Raw genomic sequence first — 27,211 nt, 5'->3', positions numbered from 1 at the left:
TACTAATGTTACAGACAAGCTTGCATCCTATCATATGCGAACTTAAGCACAACGTCCCTAAAAGTGAAGCTTAGAATGAACAGGCCACATGTTTGTATCACTGTGCTATATCATGCAGCAACGTTAGAAACACTAAAAGAACAACCATACTGAGTCAGTAAAAACAGATAGGCACGCTCTCGCAGTGCCCATGAAGGTGCACCTATCACTGACGCACATGCTTTAAGCCTACTTGTACCCTAACTACAGTTAAATAGTTTTGACAAGCAGGATCAAACAAATCGGCAACTTACACTATGAGCCCTAACCAATCGTCAACTACTGAGGGCAGTAAATAGAAGCGCATGTATAAGCTTGTTTAAAATAATCTATAAAAATGTGCAGCCACATTGTTAGGCAAACGTAGTTCACCCACACAATGCAAGGCTAACCTGTTTAGTGCTGTATAAATGTTTAATCTCTTGAAAAAGTAATGCCATATAACCTCAACCTTAAACACCACTCCTACTGTTGTAGGCATGTCTAGCCTAGCCTCCTCGTCTACACACGACCCTTGAAGCATGGACTGCTACACTGCTGGAAATGAGCTACAGGGAGATGTTTTCCATGTTTAATATAAGCTAGCCTATCCTCCTAAAATGTTGAAGCATGTTATTACTATTCTACCATAAAATTGTGCTGTCAATTGTATGCCACGATGATGTTTAACACTGTTACGGTCTGGCTTGTCACAGCTGTCGTGGCTTTCACAAGCGTATTGTTATGCTCTGCACACAAAAAATAAAGAATTAAAAAAAAAAAACAAAAAAAAAACTTTGTGTCTCGGTGCCCCACAAGGTCTACCTGGGCGTCAATCTTGTGGGGAAAATCACATAAAAGGCAGTGTGACTCCATTAAAAATGAGTTATTCCCGGGGGGCGGAGCCGACAGCCGAACAGAGTGGTCGCAACTCCGACGAGCTCCGTGATTTTACAAGCGTATTTTCCAACAAACTACAAAATATCACCCCCCAAAATCGTACAAAACAAGCTGATCACCCCAACAAACTAGTCAGCATGGGGAAGAAAAGCAAAAAACTAAAATCGGACGGCACGCGTCCAGGTGCCAGTATTGGAGACCTGTGGCGGAGAGCACAGGGAGCCCTGGAACCTAACATGGCGGATTACACAGGCTACATGGACGACTTCACTAACTCCGACGACCCACTCTCAGACCAAGAAGAAGTGGCCTTACCCGCCTCGAGACCGCCGACACTACCCGCGGTACAGGCGGATGCTGCACCGGTCACGAAAATGGAGATGAGGGAGCTGTTGGCAGAGCTTCGGCGGGGCATCCAGGCCGACATGGCGGAAATGAAGAGAGACATCCAAGGCCTGTCGGACCGGGTGGATGCAGTCGAGAGAGACTCCTTGAGCCACGAACAGCGACTAACATCTGTACAGAAAGATATCGCTACCCTACAACTGCAATGCATACAAACGGAACACAAAATGGCGGCAATGGAGGACACGCGGCGGGCCCAAAACCTCAAAATCCGAGGTATAGCGGACTCTGTCCCTGATGCTGAGGTGCCTCACCTCATTCGACGCCTGGTAAGCACAATACTACCCGCAAGACAGGCCAAGGGAATTAGCATTGACAGTGCATTCCGTATACCCAAACCCACGACGGCCCCAGCGACAGCACCCAGGGACATTATAGTTAAATTCCAAAAACGCCAAGATAAAATGGCCATCATGGCAGCCACCAGGGGAAACACACCTTATGCCTTTGAAGACATGTCCCTCTCGTTCTACACGGACCTATCTAGGGGAACAATGCAATGGCGCGCAACCCTCAGGCCTCTCACTACCCTGCTCCGCGCACATAACATACAATATCAGTGGCGCCCAACCCGCAAAATACAGGTGCTCCATGGGACGGACACATATCTCATAACCGACCTACCAGAAGCACAAAAGCACCTGGCGGCTTGGGGCCTCCCGCAAGATGCCATACTGCAGCCTGCCATGCCCAACAACTCCCATACGTGGAATCCGGCCACATCCAGATCATTTGTCCCGAGAACTCCCCAAACGGACCTACCGGCGAGCTCGCGCTGACACCGTAGGTGGACTTAAAGATCCGCACCTATCACTTTGTTGAGGTCCCCTGGACTGTAAAGTATAACATGAACGCTTTCCAGATCAAAGACTACCCCATAAAGCACTCCGAGAACATCGGCTAAACGACAACATTGGCCTACAGCCCGGAAGCCGGCCTGGACACAGACCGGGATACCTGATGTACTTGCGGGGACACCACTGATTGCATACCCAGAGACCCAGGCTCTTCCTTGTGTTATGTTATGTTATGTTATTATTATTTGCTTTGTTTTATGCCATCATTCAGAACTACATGACATTAAGCTAACACTTTAAGTCACAGTAACGCGCGAGAGGCACAGCATACTCAGGTGCATATCTCTCCCGGGCATACGTAGCGCTCAAGCAACTAGCCACGGGGCTAACCCCCCAACTACTCATTACGTCTTTGACCTACTAACGCCTCCACATAGAATATGGCCGTCAACCACCGGCACAGTTGGCATGCTGGATTAGGATGCCTACCCCAAGACCTCAGCGTAACCTCTATGCCCAGAAAAGTAGAACAGGGCACACATTTTTTCTTTTCCCTTTTTGGTATACCGCTATATAGGCATATAACCTACGTAGCCCCATCCCGTGCCTGACTAGCAAGACCCCACCTTAATTGACCTGCTACACAGACAGCGCCCACATAGTCGGATTGAACAAAATCAATCACACATTCCATCACCTAGAACCACTCTTCGAGTTACTCAAGTTATTTATAATTTTTTTTTTTTTTTTTTTTCTTGTTCTATAGTTAAACTTGTACCTCTCCAACTCAGCTGAGCTGAACCAGTTAATCGGTCTGTCAAGCTACGTTGATATATACAAAAATGTGCAGAATTCTCTGAATGCTATTCACTTTAGTTACATTACGATACATCGTTTATTCCTACATGCTGTGGTGGCATTGTAAACATGTTGTGTTTTTTCCATGTAATTTTTAACATTAATCTAGAACTGTTAAACGTTGACCGCCCTACTTTACTATTGCTAAGTTCACCGTTTAGCTATGCTTAAAAATACAAAAAAATGTGCACTTCCTCATGCCACTGTCAAACTCCAGTACATCTCTTAACACGCTGATGTGGCGTATGTCGCTACCTTGTAACACCCTGCACAACAAAAATAAAGAATTAAAAAAAAAAAAAAAAATGAGTTATTCCCCCAAAACTGAGTGTCGTCCAGTTACTGGGGAGGTGTTGGGAGAATCTTGGCTCGTCTTGCTGTATTTAGCGGTTCCCTTGGAGTAACTTCTTTGTTCCTGAGCACATCTTGGAGAAACCAGCTGAGAAAAGTCCCTGCTAAGACCAGCGCTCCCCTACACTTACTGTCGGTTTATTCTGCACACAGTCTCTGTATGAACTATAAATGCTCTAATGAGCATTGTGGGAGCTAGGGCTAACACACATTTTTATGTCTGATATATAGTATTCTGCACTATGATGTATTTTACAGAGTCTGTAACACATACTTTTATTTTATTTCACTTTCTATTCCTTGCTTTGTAGTTGGAGTTCTGTAACGGTGTCAGCAGTTATTTGTGCGTGATGCTATCGAATGTACATCTGCCTGATGTGGCCTTGTTGACACATTTTCTGTGTTTTAAGCGCTTTGTTTGTTGGAACAGTTTCGTGTTCTTCGCATAGCAAAAAAAAAAGACAATCACCTGGCATTCCATGTTTTCTTTGGTACTATGTGTGATAAGTAAACAGGATACATTTGGTCAGTCATTGACCATTGTGTTCCACCATATTCATGGCCATGACAGTGCACATATTGGTACATGGTTTCTCTAGTTCAATAATCAGCTCCAGGTCACTTAGTCCTTGTATAAAAAAAAAAAAAAAGGATAGATCTATACACATCGATACTTGCCCACTGTGAGTGTTATAGTGCATGATGATGCCTTCTTGAGTTTCTTACAATGTACATTCTGGACACTATCACCCCTGAACTTGGGTTGTTTACACTTATTGCTACTATGCAGCTTGCCTTGACATCCGGTTTCTGATGTGGCCATTAGGCACCTTCTTTGTTAAATTCCTCCACCATGGTTATATGGAGAAGACGTGATAGCCATTAGAATCAAACAGTCTAGAGATAGAACTACACGAGTGCAAAATGTATCCAACAACAGCAAATACCAGCCTTTGTTATGCTACTTAAGGTTACAATCACAAACATTCACCATATTGATTTAAGCTTCAGGGACCAATAAATCCCAATAGAAATAGAAGCAATTAATTTAGCCTGATGAACCTTACAGGAACCCAGTGTGCTCAAGGAGATTAGCAGTCAAGAAACATTACTATCATACAGTTTGTGACATCTTGTGGTAGAAGAGGACAAGCCTTGTGCTTCTGTCCCACCTACAAGGCCATGCCAAAGAGAATAAGGAAAATCTTCCTTAGATGTTTTCTTAGTCAGTCTCTCTGATATTAATTCCGGTGATCCGAATATTCTGTTTCATGTGGTCTCCTTGATTTAGACACAGCTGGACTTTACGGACCTGGCTATGCACTTATGAGAGGCCACCCATAAGACATGTCATGTTGACTATTTCATTGCACATCATAAGTGCAATAGAATGAAGAAAATTAAAGGATTACTTAAACGCGATATGAAGTGTGTGGTGACCTACTCACAAGGGATTGGAGTGTCGCCGTCAAGGACTCCCTTTCCCTCAGGGATTATAGCCCACAGATCATAGTAGACGATTATAGATGTTAAGCAGCTTCACCCCAAGCACTAGCCGAGACATAGTGTAGGATGAAAAACTGATTTATTGAAACAATGGTCACACTTTTATACCTGGTGCGTCAACAGGAGGTCCCCAGGAGAACAATGGCATTGCAACATACCCAGCGCATTGGTGTATGTACCAGAACAGGTAAATTAATTAGCGGCCAGATACCTTGGCACTGAAGAGTTAATCCATGTTTGCAGAAGCAAAACAGTTTGAAATTCTATGCTGAAATAGCTTGAAGATTTCTGCTTAAACTGTAACTCATTATCTCTGGTATGTGCATGTAGGACAAACTTGAAATTGTAACATTTCCTATGTGCGTACAGGACAAGCTGTATGCAGCAACGTTAGAAACCAGCCCACGTAATCACTCTCTACTTTTGCTGTATAAATATTATGATTGTATCAATAAACCGATGAACTCGTTTGGAATTGTATTTGTCTGTTCCTTACTTGTTCCCAGAGCACTCTGATAGGGATGGAGATTTCCTGACCGTCAACTAGAAGCAGTTTTTCCCCTACAGGCACCGGGTTAACATTACACAAAAACCACATAAAAACAAAAGTTTTAGACTTTAGAAAAACAGACTTTTCTAAAATTAGAATATGTGTAAAGGAGTCATTATCAGGCTGGAGCAATTTAAATGGAGTCCAAGAGAAATGGGATTGTTTAAAAGCTGCACTACTGAAGGCAACAGAAAATTGCATTAGGCTTGTCAGTAAAAGCAAAAAATTCAAGAAACCACTGTGGTACTCCGCAGATGTGGCCAAAATAGTAAAAAACTAAAAGTTAGCATTTAGTAATTATAAAAAAAAACCAGAGTGAGGAAGACAGAATGATCTATAAGATTAGGCAGAAAGAGGCTAAGCAAGTTATAAGAGCTTCCAAATCACACACAGAAGAGAAAATAGCACAGTCAGTAAAAAAAGGGGGACACAACTTTTTTTAGATACATAAATGAGAAAAGAAAAGTAAAACAAGGATTAGTTAGATTAAAAACAAAAGAAGGAAGGTATGTAGAAGAGGATAAAGGTCTAGCTGACTGTCTCAATAAATATTTTTGTTCAGTATTTACAGATGAAAATGAAGGAAAGGGACCGCAGTTAAGAAAAAGGATAAATTAGTCATTTATTACACGTGAGTTTACAGAGGAAGAGGTTCTATTTCAACTGTCAAAAGTAAAGACAAATAAGTCAATGGGACCTGATGGAATACACCCAAAGCTATTAAAAGAGCTTAGTGGCGTACTAGCAAAACCATTAAAGGACCACTCTAGGCACCCAGACCACTTCAGCTTAATGAAGTGGTCTGGGTGCCAGGTCCTTCTAGGGTTAACCCATTTTTTCAGAAACATAGCAGTTTCAGAGAAACTGCTATGTTTATGAATGGGTTAAGCCTTCCCCCTATGTCCTCTAGTGGCTGTCTCATTGACAGCCGCTAGAGGCGCTTGCGTGCTTCTCACTGTGATTTTCACAGTGAGAGCACGCCAGCGTCCATAGGAAAGCATTATGAATGCTTTCCTATGTGACCGGCTGAATGCGCGCGCAGCTCTTGCCGCGCGTGCGCATTCAGCCGACGGGGAGGAGAAGAGGAGGATCGGAGGAGGAGAGCTCCCCGCCCAGCGCTGGAAAAAGGTAAGATTTAACCCCTTTCCCCTTTCCAGAGCCGGGCGGGAGGGGGTCCCTGAGGGTGGGGGCACCCTCAGGGCACTCTAGTGCCAGGAAAACGAGTATGCTTTCCTGGCACTAGAGTGGTCCTTTAACAGATTTATTTAACCAATCATTGATAACATGAGTAGTCCCAGAAGATTGGAAGTTGGCGAATGTTGTGCCCATTTACAAGAAAGGTAATCGGGAGGAGTCGGGCAACTATAGGCCAGTAAGCCTTACTTCAGTAGTGGGGAAAGTGATGGAAACCATGTTAAAGGATAGGATTGTTGAACATCTAAAAACACATGGATTTCAAGATCAGAGACAACATGGGTTTACTTCAGGGAGATCATGCCAAACTAATCTTATTGATTTTTTTGATTGGGTAACTAAAATTATAGATCAGGGTGGTGCAGTAGACATTGCTTACCTAGATTTCAGTAAGTCTTTTGACACTGTTGCACATAGAAGGCTTATCAATAAACTGCAATCTTTAAGTTTGGATTCCAATATTGTTGAGTGAGTAAGGCAGGGGCTGACTGACAGGCAACAGAGGGTTGTAGTCAATGGAGTATATTCGAAGCTTGGGCTTGTCACCAGTGGGGTACCTTAGGGATCTGTACTTGGACCCATTCTCTTCAATATTTTTATTAGTGATATTGCAGAAGGTCTTGATGGTAAGGTATGTCTTTTTGCTGATGATACTAAGATATGTAACAGGGTTGATGTTCCAGGAGAGATAAGCCAAATGGCTAATGATTTAGGTAAACTAGAAAAATGGTCAGAGTTGTGGCAACTGACATTTAATGTGGATAAGTGCAAGATAATGCATCTTGGACGTAAAAACCCAAGGGCAGAGTACAGAATATTTGATAGAGTCCTAACCTCAACATCTGAGGAAAGGAATTTAGGGGTGATTATTTCTGATGACTTAAAGGTAGGCAGACAATGTAATAGAGCAGCAGGAAATGCTAGCAGAATGCTTGGTTGTTTAGGGAGAGGTATTAGCAGTAGAAAGAGGGAAGTGTTCATGCCATTGTACAGAACACTGGTGAGACCTCACTTGGAGTATTGTACGCAGTATGGAGACCGTATCTTCAGAAGGATATTGATAACTTAGAGAGAGTTCAGAGAAGGGATACTAAACTGGTTCGTGGATTGCAGGATAAAACTTACCAGGAAAGGTTAAAGGATCTTAACATGTATAGCTTGGAGGAAAGACGAGACAGTGGGGATATGATAGAAACATTTAAATACATTTAAGGAATCAACACAGTAAAGGAGGAGACTATATTTAAAAGAAGAAAAACTACCCAAACAAGAGGACATAGTCTTAAATTAGAGGGACAAAGGTTTAAAAATAATATCCGGAAGTTTTACTTTACTGAGAGGGTAGTGGATGCATGGAATAGCCTTCCAGATGAAGTGGTAGAGGTTAGCACAGTAAAGGAGTTTAAGCATGCATGGGATAGACATAAGGCTATCCTAACTATAAGATAATGCCAGGGACTAGTGAAAGTATTTAGAAAATTGGGTAGACTAGATGGGCCGAATGGTTCTTATCTGCCGTCACATTCTATGTTTCTATGTTTCTATGTAAATGGATTCCCAAACCATTTCCAAGCAAATGATGTCCCCAGGAAAGCTCTTTTCTAAGCACCCACTCTGTCCAAAGAGCACTCGGATCAGAGTTGGCTGGCCCGAGTTAGCTGGAAGTAAAGTTTTGACTGTCGTTTCAGGAGGCCCGGTGCCCAGTAGGGACCCAGGTAAGAAGTCAAACTGACCCATTACCAGGGAACAGTGCCATTGTACTCCTGGCATTATATCTATTACAATAGAAAATCTATAATTATTGTTAAGTACCTTTGTCTTTTCATCAAGTACAAAAAAAACTGATCCGACCATCTATTGTGGGAAGAGATTATTACGAGTTCAGCACACTCAATTTCTGTGTTAGGTTTTGGGATATTTTACCCTTCTTACTTTCTAGTCTCTTTTCTGTTTTAGTTATTTATATATCTAGTCTTTACGATCACTATGGATTACTATGGATTCAATACATCCTCCATGCCACCGTTGGACACTGATTTCATGATTGGAGCGCTACAGAAGACACATATGCCTGTAATGTGCCTTCCCAGGCTGGCTACCTACTACCGTTAGTTATACCAGATTGCTTGCCAATGGATTTCTGCTTCCCTAGAGCCTTCGCACAACAAGACTGTGTCACTAGTCCACACGGAAACTCGAGTACTTGACCATGTCGCAGTGGGGAACAAGGAATTTAACATTCAGGCCATCAGGCACTCTTGCACTTTCAGGGCTTCCCTACAGTATGTGGTAGACATAAAGAAAGAGGGCCCCAATGAGAGTCATCGACAGTCGGGTATTTCTTCAGAGCAAGAGTTAATCCATCTTGCTAGAAACTTAAAATGTCTTCAAGGTTCTTCAAATTACAATCAACTCAACAGGAAGAGGGGTTGGGGGGGGCCTAAAAGTAAAAAGAAAAAATATGTGTTGTGCGAGTGATCACACCTAATCATAGCTTAACTTATTAAGTTTTCTATATCCCTCCCTGTGAAGGGTTGCATGTAGTTTTAAAAAATCTAGAATAAAAGTTATGTTTTAAATGAGCTTAATAACACTTTGCACATTTTAATTAATTTTGGTTTTCAATTAGTGTAGTGATTATGGTTCTTAGAGAGCCCCCTTACTGTCCTTTATGTCTCATCTGTTATTCTCAACATAGCCAGAAGGCTCACAAAGCTTCACTCCCTCCAAATTGCTGGGTAATATATAATGCAACCTGCAAGGGACAGTCCAATTTAAAGATAAAGATCATTGACTTATATACGATATACCTATACGATTAAAGACACAAGGACCACTACAGCTTAATGTAGTGATTCTGGTACAGACTGCCCCTGTAGTCTCAGGAATGTTTCCTAATGGTTCCAAAGGTTATTTTAACAGCCACTAGTGGCCCTTCCTGTTGTGTTCCTGCAATCTTTGCATGACAGACATTTTGCGTATTCACGCTCTGCATGAAGAAGCTGAAGGATCCCCATGGAGATGCACTGAGCTAATGCGATTGGCGCACATGCGCAGTAGTCCCCAATGCTACCAATGGAGAAGCATTGGACTGGCTGAGGTCTTTACTGATGATGACTGATGATGACTGCAGCAAGATTGAATCGGCATGGGATATACTGTGTCACGATTCGGGGAACCAAAACACGCTAACACACACACAGAACAGGTGCAGTACCGGACCTTAGAGTGGCCGGGCTAAGCACACAAAGAATAGTCAGGAGACAAGCCGAGTAAGGGGAACCAGAAGACAGAATAACGAGAGACAAGCCGAGGTCAAAGGGTAGGAGAAAGTCACAAGGTCGGATAAACAAGCCAGAGAGTACGTAAACCAGAGAGAAACACAGTTACAAAACTGGGCGGTCTCCCAGCGTGCAGCGTCATGCATGCTGCCGCTGGGGGACGAAGAGGAAGACACGGGCGGCATCCGAGGCTGGGAGGATGCCGCTCGCCGAGCGCACGAGGAGAAGGGGACCGCGGATGGCTGGAGGGTGAGTGCCGCGAGCGGACTGCAGCCTCCCCTCGCAGCCGCCCGCGGGATCCTGACATACTGTAAGCAAATCTTTTTCATTTGTTTTTTTACTTTTCATGGCACTCCGTTAATTTAAGTAGTTGGGAACATGACTCTTAACGTTAAAATCTTTGTGTTCAAGTTGCAAGTAACGGCCATTAAATATGGCCACTGGAGGGCGCACGGTTCCTACAACATAGAGCATTTCTCTTACCAATGTTGTATGAATTTAAGAAGAAATGCTGCTGACAAATTATCTTGGATTTAAAGGGATACTCATGACGGAATCTACCACGTTTTGCTTTTAACTAAATAGATATATACTCTATTAAATAACAAAAGCAATGTTTTTCCATTGCTGCAATCAGCTACCTTTAGGCCACTTTAACGATGTGGCTGGGATCCTGTATGGTATTCTTTAAAGTACAACTGTTACTTTAAAACTATTATTTAAAAATAATAATCCTTTTATCAAGTTTTGAAAGAAAATATATATTTTTTCCCATTATTATTATTTTTTTTTTGTGCAGCTATAGATAACATGGGTAACATTAGTATGAGTATCTCAAACACAAAATGTCAAAAGCAATACAGGAAAAATAGGATCAGTGATATATAGTGACAGGTACATGTAAGGTTAAGTTACAAGGTATCAAGGCACATGCATGCTTAACCATCATTGCACTTTTGTTCTTGGAGATAAAAAGATGTAGACTATTAATAGCAAGGCAGGAATAGAAACCATCAACTGCGTAATATAGCCACTTACTAGACAGCATGAGAGCAGAGTGTAACACATAAGTAACAACTGCTTGTAAAAGTATTGACCACAGGAGAGCATCCCGATATAAGCATGGGCAAGAAATAGATCGTTATAGTAAGCTTCACTCATCCGACTAGCTAAGGACCTAGAGTGGGGGGCTGGTAAGTCACAAAAAAAGAACAGTCACCCAATGCCTAAACTGGGTAGGAGTGTTACCGTTGGGTATGCAGTTTGGAATAGGACACTGCTCCTGCCCCATGCTAGAAAATGAGCTGTAACCTCAACGCCACAAACCCAGTTACCTGTGAAAGTCCTTCTCCTTATGGGGTTTGTAGAGGAACCCTACCAACTGGCTCCTATGTTATTGGCGTTGAATATTTTTCACCATGTGTGGATGTTGTAGGTGTGGACTGGTTTCCCCCAACTGGCTCTTCGACCGGGTGGGCTTAGTTGGAGGATTTCACCACTTTGTACAGTAGCTGCGTCTGGTACAAGTGTCTCAGGCTTCCTTGTTCGTTGTCTCTGTCTCTCCACCTCAAGGTGACAAGCGTGTGTTGTTGGGGTTGAGCGTCAAAGAATCTGACCCCAGAAATGAGCAAACAGCGAATGCCACCAACACATCTCCTAAGAGCAGGCCTAATGTAGATGTGTTCTGCCCCATCGCCATCTTGCAGTTAACCTGCTCAAACCATGCCTGTAAGGCGCTTGCTAGCTCATCTTGCCTCCCCTGTGTGGACAGCGATAGCCCCCACCTGTCCAGAGTGGGGAAAGCAGGGGCTTGTGCATTTATCAGTGGACTGGTGCTAGGGAGCGGCCACCTACCCATTGCGCTCTCCAGGCTAGGCTTTGAATCCTAGGAGCTGCAGTCTCCTATAGATTGGGTTCCTGTGCCAATGCTTAGAATCACCGCCGAGACTGAAATACAGACATCAAATGCAGCGTTCAAGAGACATTTCTCTGCAGAAGCAATAACAGCATACGTCTGCCAGGCGGCCAGGCCCTGTATCAAAATATATAATTTTTGTACACTTAGGAAAACAACTGTGTATTCCGAACGCTATAGTTTTCTTCTAATGCTAAAGATATACCCTACCTATTGAGGCGTACACCTCGCCCTCTGTTGGGAATAAAAACATTTTTTTGTTCATCTTTACTCACTCACCATGGCTGCCTTGCCTCCTTGGCTGAGATCAAGATGATCTCAGCCAATCCAAAGCTTCCCCATAGAGAAACATTGGAAGGCATGAAGTAGGGTGTGTTTGTGACAACCGCCATTAAACTTTGTAATGTTTTCCAACTGACACTAGTGACGGCTGTAAGGAAAATAAACATTGTACATGGAGGATTCTGCGCTCTTGCAGGAGCCTCCATAGACATCAGTTTTGTACTTTTGTGCATGCGCGAGTGTAGTGACGCAAGTTCCAGGCAGATGAAATAAAAGGGCTGAAGACGATCCCCCACAATGGCGGCAGCCGCAAGGGACAGCCCCAGGCTACTGCACATCAAGCAGCAATGTCACCATTGGGAGATCTTTGCAAAATATGCAAAACCTCCGAAGGTGACAGGGCAGCTTAAAACTGCAAAACCCCTACAGTAACCCGATGAAGGCCCGAGGCGTGAAGGAGCTTAAGCCGGGACGAGACGGCCGCTCTCCCGGGTCTCCGGCCGGTGTCTGGCGTCCCCCCCCCCCCCCCCACTCTGGACCGGGGGGGTCATCCCGGTCTGCACACACGCAGCAACTCCTGTCATGCCACGCGGGGCCAAAAACTACCACCCTGCTATGGAAAACTCTCCGGCGGTATTCCCCAAGATGGCCGCCGCATGCCAGCCACATGTGCGACCTACCACAGGAGAAACCATCCAATGCCATCGGATCACCACAGCAACCTGCCCTGGGGATTACATTGAGCAGACTAAGGGGATGCTAACCACACATATATCGGGTGGGAGAAGGAAATAAAACAAAAGCCTTTGCGCTTGTGGAGGACGCCATCACTCTCCTGGGGCCCATTTTATCTGCCTGGAGGATGACTACAAGGGCTGCACCTGCAACCATGTCTTTTCTGTGAGGCGCAACACAACAATTCTTTCCCTTACTGATATGCATCCTTCAGAGCAAACGGCCTGCCAGCACTGGGTATGGACTAAACGAACCCACGCAGGTCCTCTAACGCACAGTCCAATCTGAATATCAGGACTTTACAAGATCTCAACCAAAGGACTGACCCAGTAGCTATCCGAGCTTTATATGTCTGCTTAGCCCTTGATAGATGCAGATGGCATCATTCAGCTTGAAGGCGACGCGCGCTGTTACCCCATCATATGGTGTCTGGCGGACATATACAGGCAATAATGTTCAATAACTACAGAACTCTGGTCATGTGCATTTGGACTAGAGTATTATCATTGCTCCGTGTTTTGTAGCACTAATGTTTACTTATTAGCCGTTAAGTTTAAGCAGCACTCAGTACAACCAGTGTCATTCACTCAGTTTACATAATAGACTTAGCATCCTCTCTTTCGCATCATGCTTATCTCACACACCTGACAATATACTATAGACACTAGACTTTTAATTTGCCTAGCATGTATTATAATCACAGAACCTTAACTTGTACAACCATCACAGACAGCAAGAAATGCTTACATTTTATATGCTAACCTTGATTGGCAACCCTCATAAGGTTAAGTCTATAATATTCTCGTTCATTAAGCATGATTGATTACTATCCCTGCTTCTAGATTAAGCTACAGGCAATTTGCATGTTTTTATAACCTCTATGTTAATGTAATGCCTTACTATGACTAAGCTTGTTCTCTTACAAAATATGTGCAGCACATCTTGACCTCATTTGTTTAACCCCTTAAGGACCAAACTTCTGGAATAAAAGGGAATCATGACAGGTCACACATGTCATGTGTCCTTAAGGGGTTAACGTTGTCATTACAACTTTTGTCATAAGTCATGAAGTCAATAAGAAAGCCTGTGATTTAACACTGCATGCAAAAATAAAGAATAAAAAAAAAACAAAAAAAACTGCAAAACCCAAATAGCCATGAACGGGCAGTGGACCTGCATTGTTTCAGGGTTTAAGTACCCTACCCATAATCCTTAGACACCATGTAAAAAGAGTCGGTGTGATAGAATGCGACATCAGAGACGATGGCAACGTTCTACTCCCACTGGGTGAGTAATCACAACAAGGATATGGAATTAGCACCAGTCTTCCAACTTACCCCAAAACCCTTAAATTGGAGGAAAATCCCTGTTAATTGTGCCAAGCCTGAACAAATCCAATATAACAGAAGGGATACCTGAAAATGTGTTACGAGATATGACATGACTCAGTACGACACCCAATATGAACACTAATCCACAGAAACTAAGATTGGGCCTGTGATCATACGATGTGTTCACTTTCTCTACTAAGACGAACTTAACATAACATCACTATCAATTCCAACTACAACCTGTATAATATACTTCCACAATGACTAAGTCATATCCAGAGGTCATTCAATCACCTGATACAAGAGTAAAAATGACATTCTCATATTTATTACTTGGAATGCTCTATTAAGTACATGTTGAAATCGTGGGATTATTTGCCAGAGTTCGTATCCTGACATCTTCCAGATACAAGTAAAGTCTGGAGTCTGAAAAAAAGCAAACAGAAATACACTAAAATATTCACATAGCATTAGAGGAGATATCCAATTTAGTGTAAACTAATTACTGGTTAATCCCCTTTGACTCAGTAATGTCTATTTTAAGGTTAACCTGATAACTTAAAATACATTTTAATATATAGCAAAAAAAAAATGTCCTATCATATCCAGAAAATACAATAGCCTTGCACACACCATAACCACGGGTAAATAGATGGAAATGAGGAAATGGGGCCAAGTAGAAGTGGATATCATAAATGGAAATAAGCCCAGAACTCGTCCATTAGGCACTATAAATAATGATAAAGGCTAACATTCCATACAAGGGGCAAAAACCCCTCTCTGCAGCCAGAACAGAAAGATTGCATATTCTCCTCCAGTTTTACGCAGGTGCTATCAAGTAATCAACGGCATTAAAATGGCAACCCTGCCACCTCCTTCCTGTGGCCGACAAGCCGAGTACTGCAATACTAGTCATTCACTAGCCCCATGATGGCACCAATAATCATTTTAATCAGTTTTAGATAAACATACCCTTTGTTTAGGGGCAGATAAAGTAACAAAGTAAACAAAAGTGGAAACAAGATGAAAAGTCCAAAAATTTGATCTGACTTTCCATTTTCCATTAGGATGCAAACACATATAAAACATTTTTTTTTTTAAAGTATTCAGAGATACTTTGTGGCAAAAATCTTGGCTTCTTTGAGTCTATCAAACAACTCCATAATTAGACGTATAGGATAAGCATTACGTATGGTAATTTTATTCAATCCTCTATAATCTATACAGGGTCTAAGGTTACCTTTCTTTCTTGGATACAAAGAAAAATCCGGCCCCTGCTGGAGAAGAAGACCTTCTAATAAAACCCTTCCTCAAATTCTCTGTAATATATTCCTCCAAAACGGAATTTTACTTGGCGGAAAGGGGGTAAACGGTACCTCTAGGAGGCATGGTACCAGTAAGAAGATTAATGGCACAGTCGTAGGATCTATGAGGAGGTAATAACTCTGCTTTTCCCTTATCGAATACTGCCTTTATGCCTAAATATTTTTGGGGTACTGTTGTGGATATAGGAGACATAGTAGGAACTTTGATAAGGTTAACGGTTTGTACTTTCATACACAACCCTGAAGACAACTCTTACTCCAAGATACGATATTACCGCTTTCCCAGTTTGATGGGGTTGTGTTTTAGTAACCACGGGAATCCCAATACTACCGAAAAAGACAGGGAGGTGACAAGTTGAAATACACATATTTCATGGTGTAAAACCCAATGGAAAACCCAAGGACTAGTCAAATTCAAGCCGAGGGCAAGAAGTACAGAGATCAGGATAAACGAGAATACTAAAGCCGGGTCAAACGAGTATAGAATGAAGATTAGTCAAAAACGGAGCCGAAGTCAAAAGCTAGAATACTGAATACAGATAAAGCACTACAGGGAACAAAAATTAACCACAACAGGGCAACAAACCTAGCCCTGTGAGTCCTTTTATACTGTGGCTCATTAGGATGGTAGCTACGCCCCCAAAACATCCGAACCCGAACGTTTCTGCGGGACATGACGTCATTAGCGTTATGACATCGACGCAAGGGACAGGGCTATCGTGGCCGGCGTGAAAACTGCTGGAGAAAGAAGAGGAATGCTGGAGAGGACCTACTTCCTCTTGTAAGAAGTGAGTACCATGGGGGACATCCCTGGTCACCACAGAAGGTACCCTGACAGTATGTAACTGCGTGTAACTGTGTGCATATGACAGTCTGTCTGTAACAGTGTGTGTTACTGTCTGCCTGTAATTGTGTGTGTGACTGCCTGTAACTGTGTACGTGTAAATGACTGCCTGTAACTGTGTGTGTGTGTGTGTGACTGTTTGCCTGTAACTGTGTGACTATCTGCCTGTAACCGTGTGTGTGTGACTGTCAGTACCTGTGTGCATATGACTGTCTGTTACAGTGTGTGTGGCTGTCGACCTGTAACTGTGTGTGTGTGTGTGTGTGTGTGTGACTGTCTGTAACTGTGTTTGTGTGTGTGTGTGTGTCTGTCTGGACTGTGTATGGGACTGCCTGCTTGTAACTATGTGTATGTGTGTATGTGAATGACTGCCTGTAACTGTGTATGTGTGACTGCCTGTAACTGTGTGAGTGTGACTGCCTGTAACTGTGTGCGTGTGTGTGACTGTGTATGTGACTGTCTGCCTGTAACTGTGTGTGTGACTGTACGTCTGTGGCTGCCTGTAACTGTGTGTGTGTGTGACTGCCTGTAACTGTGTGTATGACTGACTGTGTATGTGACTGTCTGCCTGTAACAGTGTGTGTGTGACTGCCTCTTACTGTCTGCATGCGACTTAGAGACTGTAATGTGTGGCTATGCGCCTGGGACATGTGGCTATTTTTTGACCGTATACAGGGCCGCCACCAGAAATTTTGGGGCCCCTGGCAAAGCACAAGGCCCGGCCCGCCCACAGGACTCCTACCTAGTCCGCTGCAAAAGATGCAGGACTGAATGTGGTGTGTATAGTGGAAGTGAATTAGAATGTGTGTAATGGATGTAGTGTTTGTGTGTATTAGATGTTTGTGCAGTGAATGCCGAGTGTGTGTTTGTGTAGCGGATGCAGTGTGTGTTTGTGTAGCGGATGCAGTGTGTATAGTGAACGCAGAGTGTGTTTGAGTGGTGGATGTAGTGTGTGTTTGTGTGTACTAGATTAAAAATAGAAATCCAGCGCACTCACTTATCAACTAAACAGCTACTTTGATGCTGACAGATTTGACTAGTTTTATTAAAAACACCTAATCTAGGCAAAAAATAATGGGGGTTTAGTTACACTATATGATCATACATTGCATAAGCCTGCCACAAACGGCAATGTACCCCATCTTTGGCAGGTCCTACTCTCACTGCCAACTGTCTACTAAATGAGCTACTCACTTGGGGAAATCCTTCCATCTCGACTTCTCTGCAGTACAAGGCTTAAATAGGGTCCTGAGATGAGACACCTAGATGTGTGTACTAGATGCAATGTGTTTAGTGGATGCAGTGTCTGTAGTGGATGTAGTGTGTGTATTAGACGCAGTGTCTCTGTATAGTGAATGCAGAGTGTTTGAATGTGTGGTGGATGTAGTGTGTGTACTGTGAATACAGGATGTTTGTGTAGTGGATGCTGTGTGTATAGTTAATGCAGAGTGTGTGTCAGTGTAATGAATGCAGAGTGTATGTCAGTGTAGTGGATGCAGAGTATGTGGCAGTTTATGAATGCAGAGTGTGTGTCAGTGTAGTGGATGCAGAGTGTGTGTCAGTGTAGTGGATGCAGAGTGTGTGTCAGTGTAGTGGATGCAGAGTGTGTGTCAGTGTAGTGGATGCAGAGTGTGTGTCAGTGTAGTGAATGCAGAGTGTGTGCCAGTGTAGTGGATGCAGAGTGTGTGCCAGTGTAGTTAATGCAGAGTGTGTGTCAGTGTAGTGGATGCAGAGTGTGTGCCAGTGTAATGAATGCAGAGTGTGTGCCAGTGTAGTGAATGCAGAGTGTGTGTCAGTGTAGTGGATGCAGAGTGTGTGTCAGTGTAGTGGATGCAGAGTGTGTGTCAGTGTAATGAATGCAGAGTGTGTGTCAGTGTAGTGAATGCAGAGTGTGTGTCAGTGTAGTGAATGCAGAGTGTGTGTTAGTGTAGTGAATGCAGAGTGTGTGTGTTAGTGTAGTAGATGCAGAGTGTGTGTTAGTGTAGTTGATGCAAAGTGTGTGTGTTAGTGTAGTTGATGCAGAGTGTGTGTGTTAGTGTATGCAGAGTGTGTGTCAGTGTAGTGAATGCAGAGTGTGTGTGTGTGTGTTAGTGTAGTGTATGCAGAGTGTGTGTTAGTGTAGTGAATGCAGAGTGTGTGTTAGTGTAGTGAATGCAGAGTGTGTGTTAGTGTAGTGAATGCAGAGTGTGTGTTATTGTAGTGGATGCAGAGTGTGTGTCCGTGTAGTGAATGCAGAGTGTGTGTTAGTGTAGCGTATGCAGAGTGTATGTTAGTGTAGTGAATGCAGAGTGTGTGTTAGTGTAGTGTATGCAGAGTGTGTGTTAGTGTAGTGGATGTAGAGAGTGTGTGTGTGTGTGTGTTAGTGTAGTGTATGCAGAGTGTGTGTGTTAGTGTAGTGTATGCAGAGTGTGTGTGTTAGTGTAGTGAATGCAGAGTGTGTGTCAGTGTAGTCTATGCAGAGTGTGTGTCAGTGTAGTCTATGCAGAGTGTGTGTCAGTGTAGTCTATGCAGAGTGTGTGTTAGTGTAGTGAATGCAGAATGTGTGTGTGTTATTGTAGTGAATGCAGAGTGTGTGTCAGTGTAGTGTATGCAGAGTGTGTGTTAGTGTAGTGAATGCAGAGTGTGTGTTAGTGTAGTGAATGCAGAATGTGTGTGTGTTAGTGTAGTGGATGCAGTGTGTGTGTGTGTGTGTTAGTGTAGTGAATGCAGAGTGTGTGTGTGTGTTAGTGTAGTGAACACCCCCTCCCCCCCCCCGCCCCCCCTGCCCGGCCCGCCCACAGGACTCCTACCTAGTCCGCTGCAAAAGATGCAGGACTGAATGTGGTGTGTATAGTGGAAGTGAATTAGAATGTGTGTAATGGATGTAGTGTTTGTGTGTATTAGATGTTTGTGCAGTGAATGCCGAGTGTGTGTTTGTGTAGCGGATGCAGTGTGTGTTTGTGTAGCGGATGCAGTGTGTATAGTGAACGCAGAGTGTGTTTGAGTGGTGGATGTAGTGTGTGTTTGTGTGTACTAGATTAAAAATAGAAATCCAGCGCACTCACTTATCAACTAAACAGCTACTTTGATGCTGACAGATTTGACTAGTTTTATTAAAAACACCTAATCTAGGCAAAAAATAATGGGGGTTTAGTTACACTATATGATCATACATTGCATTAGCCTGCCACAAACGGCAATGTACCCCATCTTTGGCAGGTCCTACTCTCACTGCCAACTGTCTACTAAATGAGCTACTCACTTGGGGAAATCCTTCCATCTCGACTTCTCTGCAGTACAAGGCTTAAATAGGGTCCTGAGATGAGACACCTAGATGTGTGTACTAGATGCAATGTGTTTAGTGGATGCAGTGTCTGTAGTGGATGTAGTGTGTGTATTAGACGCAGTGTCTCTGTATAGTGAATGCAGAGTGTTTGAATGTGTGGTGGATGTAGTGTGTGTACTGTGAATACAGGATGTTTGTGTAGTGGATGCTGTGTGTATAGTTAATGCAGAGTGTGTGTCAGTGTAATGAATGCAGAGTGTATGTCAGTGTAGTGGATGCAGAGTATGTGGCAGTTTATGAATGCAGAGTGTGTGTCAGTGTAGTGGATGCAGAGTGTGTGTCAGTGTAGTGGATGCAGAGTGTGTGTCAGTGTAGTGGATGCAGAGTGTGTGTCAGTGTAGTGGATGCAGAGTGTGTGTCAGTGTAGTGAATGCAGAGTGTGTGCCAGTGTAGTGGATGCAGAGTGTGTGCCAGTGTAGTTAATGCAGAGTGTGTGTCAGTGTAGTGGATGCAGAGTGTGTGCCAGTGTAATGAATGCAGAGTGTGTGCCAGTGTAGTGAATGCAGAGTGTGTGTCAGTGTAGTGGATGCAGAGTGTGTGTCAGTGTAGTGGATGCAGAGTGTGTGTCAGTGTAATGAATGCAGAGTGTGTGTCAGTGTAGTGAATGCAGAGTGTGTGTTAGTGTAGTGAATGCAGAGTGTGTGTGTTAGTGTAGTAGATGCAGAGTGTGTGTTAGTGTAGTTGATGCAAAGTGTGTGTGTTAGTGTAGTTGATGCAGAGTGTGTGTGTTAGTGTATGCAGAGTGTGTGTCAGTGTAGTGAATGCAGAGTGTGTGTGTGTGTGTTAGTGTAGTGTATGCAGAGTGTGTGTTAGTGTAGTGAATGCAGAGTGTGTGTTAGTGTAGTGAATGCAGAGTGTGTGTTAGTGTAGTGAATGCAGAGTGTGTGTTATTGTAGTGGATGCAGAGTGTGTGTCCGTGTAGTGAATGCAGAGTGTGTGTTAGTGTAGCGTATGCAGAGTGTATGTTAGTGTAGTGAATGCAGAGTGTGTGTTAGTGTAGTGGATGTAGAGAGTGTGTGTGTGTGTTAGTGTAGTGTATGCAGAGTGTGTGTGTTAGTGTAGTGAATGCAGAGTGTGTGTCAGTGTAGTCTATGCAGAGTGTGTGTCAGTGTAGTCTATGCAGAGTGTGTGTCAGTGTAGTCTATGCAGAGTGTGTGTTAGTGTAGTGAATGCAGAATGTGTGTGTGTTATTGTAGTGAATGCAGAGTGTGTGTCAGTGTAGTGTATGCAGAGTGTGTGTTAGTGTAGTGAATGCAGAGTGTGTGTTAGTGTAGTGAATGCAGAATGTGTGTGTGTTAGTGTAGTGAATGCAGTGTGTGTGTGTGTGTGTTAGTGTAGTGAATGCAGAGTGTGTGTGTGTTAGTGTAGTGAATGCAGAGTGTGTGTGTGTTAGTATAGTGTATGCAGAGTGTGTGTGTGTGTTAGTATAGTGTATGCAGAGTGTGTGTTAGTGTAGTGAATGCAGAGGGTGTGTTAGTGTAGAGGGAAGAGCTTGTAAGTACACTTGCAGTCCGCTGGACCCCCTCTGCAAGTATAGGGAGCCGGGGGCCCGCAGCTGCACATATATGTAGCGAGGTAGCGATCATCGCTATATTTATGTGCAGAGAGGCAATGTGGGGCCCGGGACTGCGAAAGCCACCCACTGATGGCGGCCCTGACCGTATATGTGTATAACTGTGTGCATCAGAGTGTATGTCTAACTGTGGGACTGTGTGCATGTGAAACTGCATAAATACATGCTAGCATTCACACATGGGACTATGCATTTTTTAGAGTCTGAATTAAATACCCCTATACAAACACTACATCGTTATACATCAGTGGCGGATCCAGGGAGGATTCTCCCCTGCCGGCTAATGCAGGGCTGGCATTGTCCAAGTGCCAGCCCTGCTATGTGCCTGCGGACCGGGGAGGGAGATCAGAGATCAATGATCTCCCTCCCCGGTCCGCAGGCACATTACTGACAGCCGGCAGGGGAGGGAGTGAGAGAGGACCTGGGAGCTCGGCCTGCAGCTCCGCCGGGTCCTCCTCTTGCAAGAATGGAGCATTGCCGCGGTTACCACGGCAACGCTCCAAATCTCGCGAGAGTGAACTCAAGCCCTGGAGCGTGGGCTAGAGTTCACCTCACCATCACCGGACCACCAGGGAATCCCACTGGGACCACCAGGGAATATGTCCCCCCCTCCTCCCAGGTAAGAAGGGAGGGGGGACATACACACACACTGCCCCCCCATACACACACACTGCCCCACATACACACACACTGCCCCACAAACACTGCCCCCCATACACACACCACACACACTACCCCACATTCACTATCCCCATACACACACTGCCCCACATACACACACTACACACACTGCCCCACATTCACTATCCCCATACACACACTGCCCCACATTCACTGCCCCCATACACACACTACACACATTGCCCCCATACACACACTACACACACTGCCCCACAAACACTGCCCCCATACACACACTACACACACTGTCCCACAAACACTGCCCCCATACACACACTACACACACTGCCCCACAAACACTGCCCCCATACACACACTACACACACTGCCCCACAAACACTGCCCCATACACACACTACACACACTGCCCCATAAACACTGCCCAATACACACACTACACACACTGCCCCACAAACACTGCCCCCATACACACACTACACACACTGCCCCCATACACACACTGCCCCCATACACACACTACACACACTGCCCCACAAACACTGCCCCCATACACACACTACACACACTGCCCCACAAACACTGCCCCCATACACACACTACACCTACTGCCCCACAAACACTGCCCCCATACACACACTACACACACTGCCCCACAAACACTGCCCCCATACACACACTACACACACTGCCCCACAAACACTGCCCCATACACACACTACACACACTGCCCCACAAACACTGCCGCCATACACACACTGCCCCACAAACACTGCCCCCATACACACACTGCAACTCTCACACACACCGCCACCCTCACATACACACTGCACCGCACACACACACACACACTGCAGCTCTCTCACACACACACTGCCCCACACATACACTGCCCCCTAACACACACACTGCAACCCTGACATACACTGCCGCCCTCACACACTTCACCCCTAACACATACCACTGCTCCTTTGCCCTATATCCCAGCAGAACCCAGGTAAGTTGTCAAACTGTTCTTAAACGGTTTGACTACTTACTCTGAGATGGGATCCTGGCACTACTGGCGCCATAACTACTACACTGAGCTGTAGTGGTTATTGTGCCTGGATTATTTCTTTAAATAATCTACAAGTGCCCCTCCCGAGATCAGGCTCTGGATCCGCCACTGTTATACATACACGATACATGGATGAGTGGGTGTGACCAGAGAGGGGCGATGTGAAAGTGTTTTGCACAGGGCGCCTAAAGACCTACCATGGCATGGGCACAGCTAACCATTTATTTAACATTCATCATCCAGTCACAGATGGGACCTATCCTAATCTGGCTGCTTATAGGATTGATTTTCTTTTTTACCTCGACCTGTGGTACGGCACAGAGGGGTGACTGCTGGGTCATCATCTAGAAGTAAAGACGGTCATCCAGAATGGGATGGGAATTCTTAGTTTTTACCCACTCACATGGATATGGGTGGAGGGGATTAGGAAGGGATGACTGGAAGGTCCCTCCATGCTATATCTGGCAAATGGAGCAAGTAGGGTAATTATAAAAATCAGGTCCTCGCATCATCCTGATTTTTATAATTACCCTACTTGCTCCATTTGCCAGATATAGCATGGAGGGACCTTCCAGTCATCCCTTCCTAATCCCCTCCACCCATATCCATGTGAGTGGGTAAAAACTAAGAATTCCCATCCCATTCTGGATGACCGTCTTTACTTCTAGACAATGCGAGATATTTAATGACAGTATATGTACAAACATATCAGGATAGAAAATCCCTTTTTTTATCGCAATAATGTATTATGTATTGTTTGGTTATTGTTGGCTTCTGTATGAATATTCACCAATAAGAAACAGCGATGGAGGTTTGACTTACAAGCAACATTGATTGAAAAGCTACTTTTTATATGTTTAGTTACTGCAGTAACAGTGAGGAAGAGAGGGGGAGAGAGGAGAGAGAGAGAGAGAAAAAAAAATCTTGTCGTAAGAATAAGACCGCCATCTGCATGTTTGCTAGGTGCACAAGTCGTTTTAAGAGACTACACAAAACAAAACCATTTTAGGTGGTTTGCCTGACTTTGAGAAAATGTGTCGCTAAGCAGACGTGCGGTGTGACCCATATTTTGCTGACCACACACACAGCATTCGGCATTGTGGTGTACTGCAGTTAGGATCTGAAACTGTTCACCTGTAAGTATAGACCAGAACACAGTAACGCTATGAGTAAATTAAGCTGGGAGTCAGACACGTGGGGACATCTCTGGCTTCCACTCATTCTAAAAAATTGTACATTGTAAAAATTGCAATAAAAATAGTGCACACAGGTTTCTTCTTACAGGAACATTATAACGTCAGGAAAACAAATCTGTATGCCTAATGCCAATGCCTATAGTGTCCCTGTCTATACTTTTATTAAGGTCTCCACCGTGTGCCATAAAAAAAAAAAAAAAAGTTAAGTTTACTTATCATTTGTCCAGCGCCAAGGTTCTCTCAGAACTGCTGACCTCTCCGTCTCCTGTGACATCACAGAGGAGGCATTGGATTGTCCAATGCAATGCTCCTAAAGTCCATGCACAACAAGCGTATTTAGGGTTCCCCATAGGAAAGCAATTAATCAATGCTTTCCGATGCGGCTTCTGTGTCATGTTACCGAGTTTTATTTGGTCGGTGCAGCTGAAGCACCTCTAGTGGCTGTCAGGATTAGAGCCACGAGAGGTGGACTTAACCATGCAATGTATATATTAAGTTTTTTTTAAAAAACCTGCAATGTTTTACAGGGTTAAAAGGACAGGGACACTGCACCCAGACAACTACATTGAGATGACGTGTTCTGGAAGACAACATTTCTTTTAATCCTAAAAGGGACACTCATGCCACAGGCATCCTGTTTTTTGTTTTGTAAATTATAATTATATTGGAGAAGCCTAAAACAATGCAATAGTCAAGATGTCAAACAGGATTGCCAAATACAAGGAATAAAAAATCATTGCAAAAATTGCACCCACAACTAGCGATAGTACTGAATAACAGATAATCCACACATTTATTTTCCAAAAATAGACGCAAAATACAAAAGAAAGGAAATCATGAAAGGATGAGAGGAGGAAAATAGGGGAGGCCGAGGGGTGTAGCACCTCTTCCAAAACTCAAAATATTCTATATTGTGTTGTGCATGCAGTGGGAGTAATATAATGGATCTAGACCTAGCAGATGAAGAGAGGGGTCCACAAATGATCTGGTAATGACCCAAGAATGCTGCGGAGCTGATCATTCAGGTACTACTAGTATCTCTTCTCATTCTCCTTTTTTGTCACTGTATTCTACAGATTCGACGAAGTACTTGCCTCGTGCGAATTCCATCCCTGTTGTGTCTTGTGCACAATAATTGCTGCAACTGTCATATCTAAATTCTGTTTATATCGACTTAGGCTATTAAAATAACATGGATTAAAAGGCTCTTTAATTCAGCAATCACAGCCAAGCGATATATGGATACATATTTTTTATTTTTTTTTAGTCTTTATTTTGGTGTGCATAGAGAATACATACACGCCGGTATTGCCACAATAGCAGATACCTGCGATTCTGGGTTAAGAAACATAGGTTTAAACTGCACATTTTTCATTTTAGGCATGCTTGACACTCGGTTAAACGTTGAGTATGTCAGTAACCTGGCAACATAAATCATAGACAACTGGCTTATAAACTGACATCAAGGGTAAGTATTGTGAGGCCATAGTTTACATTTACATGCTTAGATTACAGGCCATGGTTATTCATGCTTGACTCTTAGTTAAACGTTGAATATGTCAAGGAGCTGGCATCACTAATCATGGACAACTGGTATGTAACTGACATCAAGGGTAAGTATTGTGGAACCACAATATACATTTACATGCTTAGATTACAGGCTATGGTTATTCATGTTTGACTTGTGGCTAAACGTTGAGTATGTCAGTAAGCTGGCAACATAAATTCTAGACAACTGGCGTATAACTGGCATCAAGGGTAAGTAGTGTGAGCCACAGTATATAATTACATGCTTAGATTATAGGCTATGATTATTAGCGTTTGACTCTTCGTTAAACGTTGCTTAAGACAGTAAGCTGGCAACATAAATCATAGATAACCGGCATATAAACTGGCATAAAGGGTAAGTGTTGGGAACCACAGTACACATTTACATGCTAAGGTTATAGGTTATGCAAAAGGGAACTTCACATGATGTTTGCCACTTGTGGCACTGACAAGCCGGGTATGGCTGTGAGTCCCGATGGGGGCATGGGTACCTCACTCGAGGGCTCATGGCACGGTCAGCCAATGCCTCGGCTCGGCAGAGCCATACCGTCCTTGAATGGATCCGATATACAGAGTCCCGTTGCCAGGGTGAGTGCTGCAGGCTGCCCCAGCTTACTAGGGGTCGGCAGGTGGTGGCTTTCGCTGGTGGGGGTCCCCTTATGTAGATACATTGTGTCCCTTTCTAACTCTACAGTGTCCTGTATGGATGAATCTCCGCGATCTAGCTGAATATCCCGGAGAGGGAAGACAGCTTGGTCTTACATTTCAAATGCGTAGTCCAGCGTGTGGGCAGACCCGTCATCGTTCTATGCTTTTGGGGTGTTAAGTCCCAGCCCAACCCGTGTCACATCTCAGGTTTGGGTGTGTGGGAAAATGCGGGGATGCGGGGCAGGGTCTGGTCAAGTCCCCCCTATAGCCCCAGGCTTGTGTGAAGGCCTGCACCTCAGGTCCGCGAACCGGGTAACTCACGTGGGAGGCAGAGTTCTTCCCCTATGGGGGGCTGCTGTGTGTCCTAGCTGTTGATCGCCGCTTGCGGCGTCGGATATTCAGCATAAGCGGTCGGTGCTCTGGGGTTCCATCCCCGGCGGTCTTCAGCCCAGGTGGGCCCATTATGTGTGCCAGCATCGTTGCCTGATGGGGAGTGCCCAGGGAGGTCCCGTCCTTCCCCCGCTCTCCCTCTATCCCCGCATTCCCCTCTGTCGTTAGCACGGATGTCACCAGGTGGGCTTGGTGAGGGAGCCGCAGCAGTTCTCCGCCACAAGGTAACAGCCAGACTTGTTTGTGCGATGCTCGTGGTTATGCCGTATAGCTGTTGGTCGGCCATCTTGGTGCGCGCCGTCCGTTCCACAATGCTCGGCCAGAGTGGAGTTGTAGCTGTGTGCGGTGGTGGTCGCCCGTGGGGACCGGGATGACCCCCCCGGCCCAGAGGGGGAGGGGGTGGCAGACCGCCGGCCAAGAAGAACTGGGTGAGCGGCCGTCTCACCCGAGCTCAAGCCCGTAGGCCTCAGGCCTCGATCGGGTGACTTTCGTGCCTTTGGGGGTCCTATGGGGTATCCCTTGAATCGCCATCACCTGGGTGAT

Source organism: Pelobates fuscus, chromosome 13, assembly GCF_036172605.1.
Source record: "Pelobates fuscus isolate aPelFus1 chromosome 13, aPelFus1.pri, whole genome shotgun sequence".
Taxonomy (NCBI): Eukaryota; Metazoa; Chordata; class Amphibia; order Anura; family Pelobatidae; genus Pelobates; species Pelobates fuscus.
Note: the sequence above shows the minus strand (reverse complement) of the source record.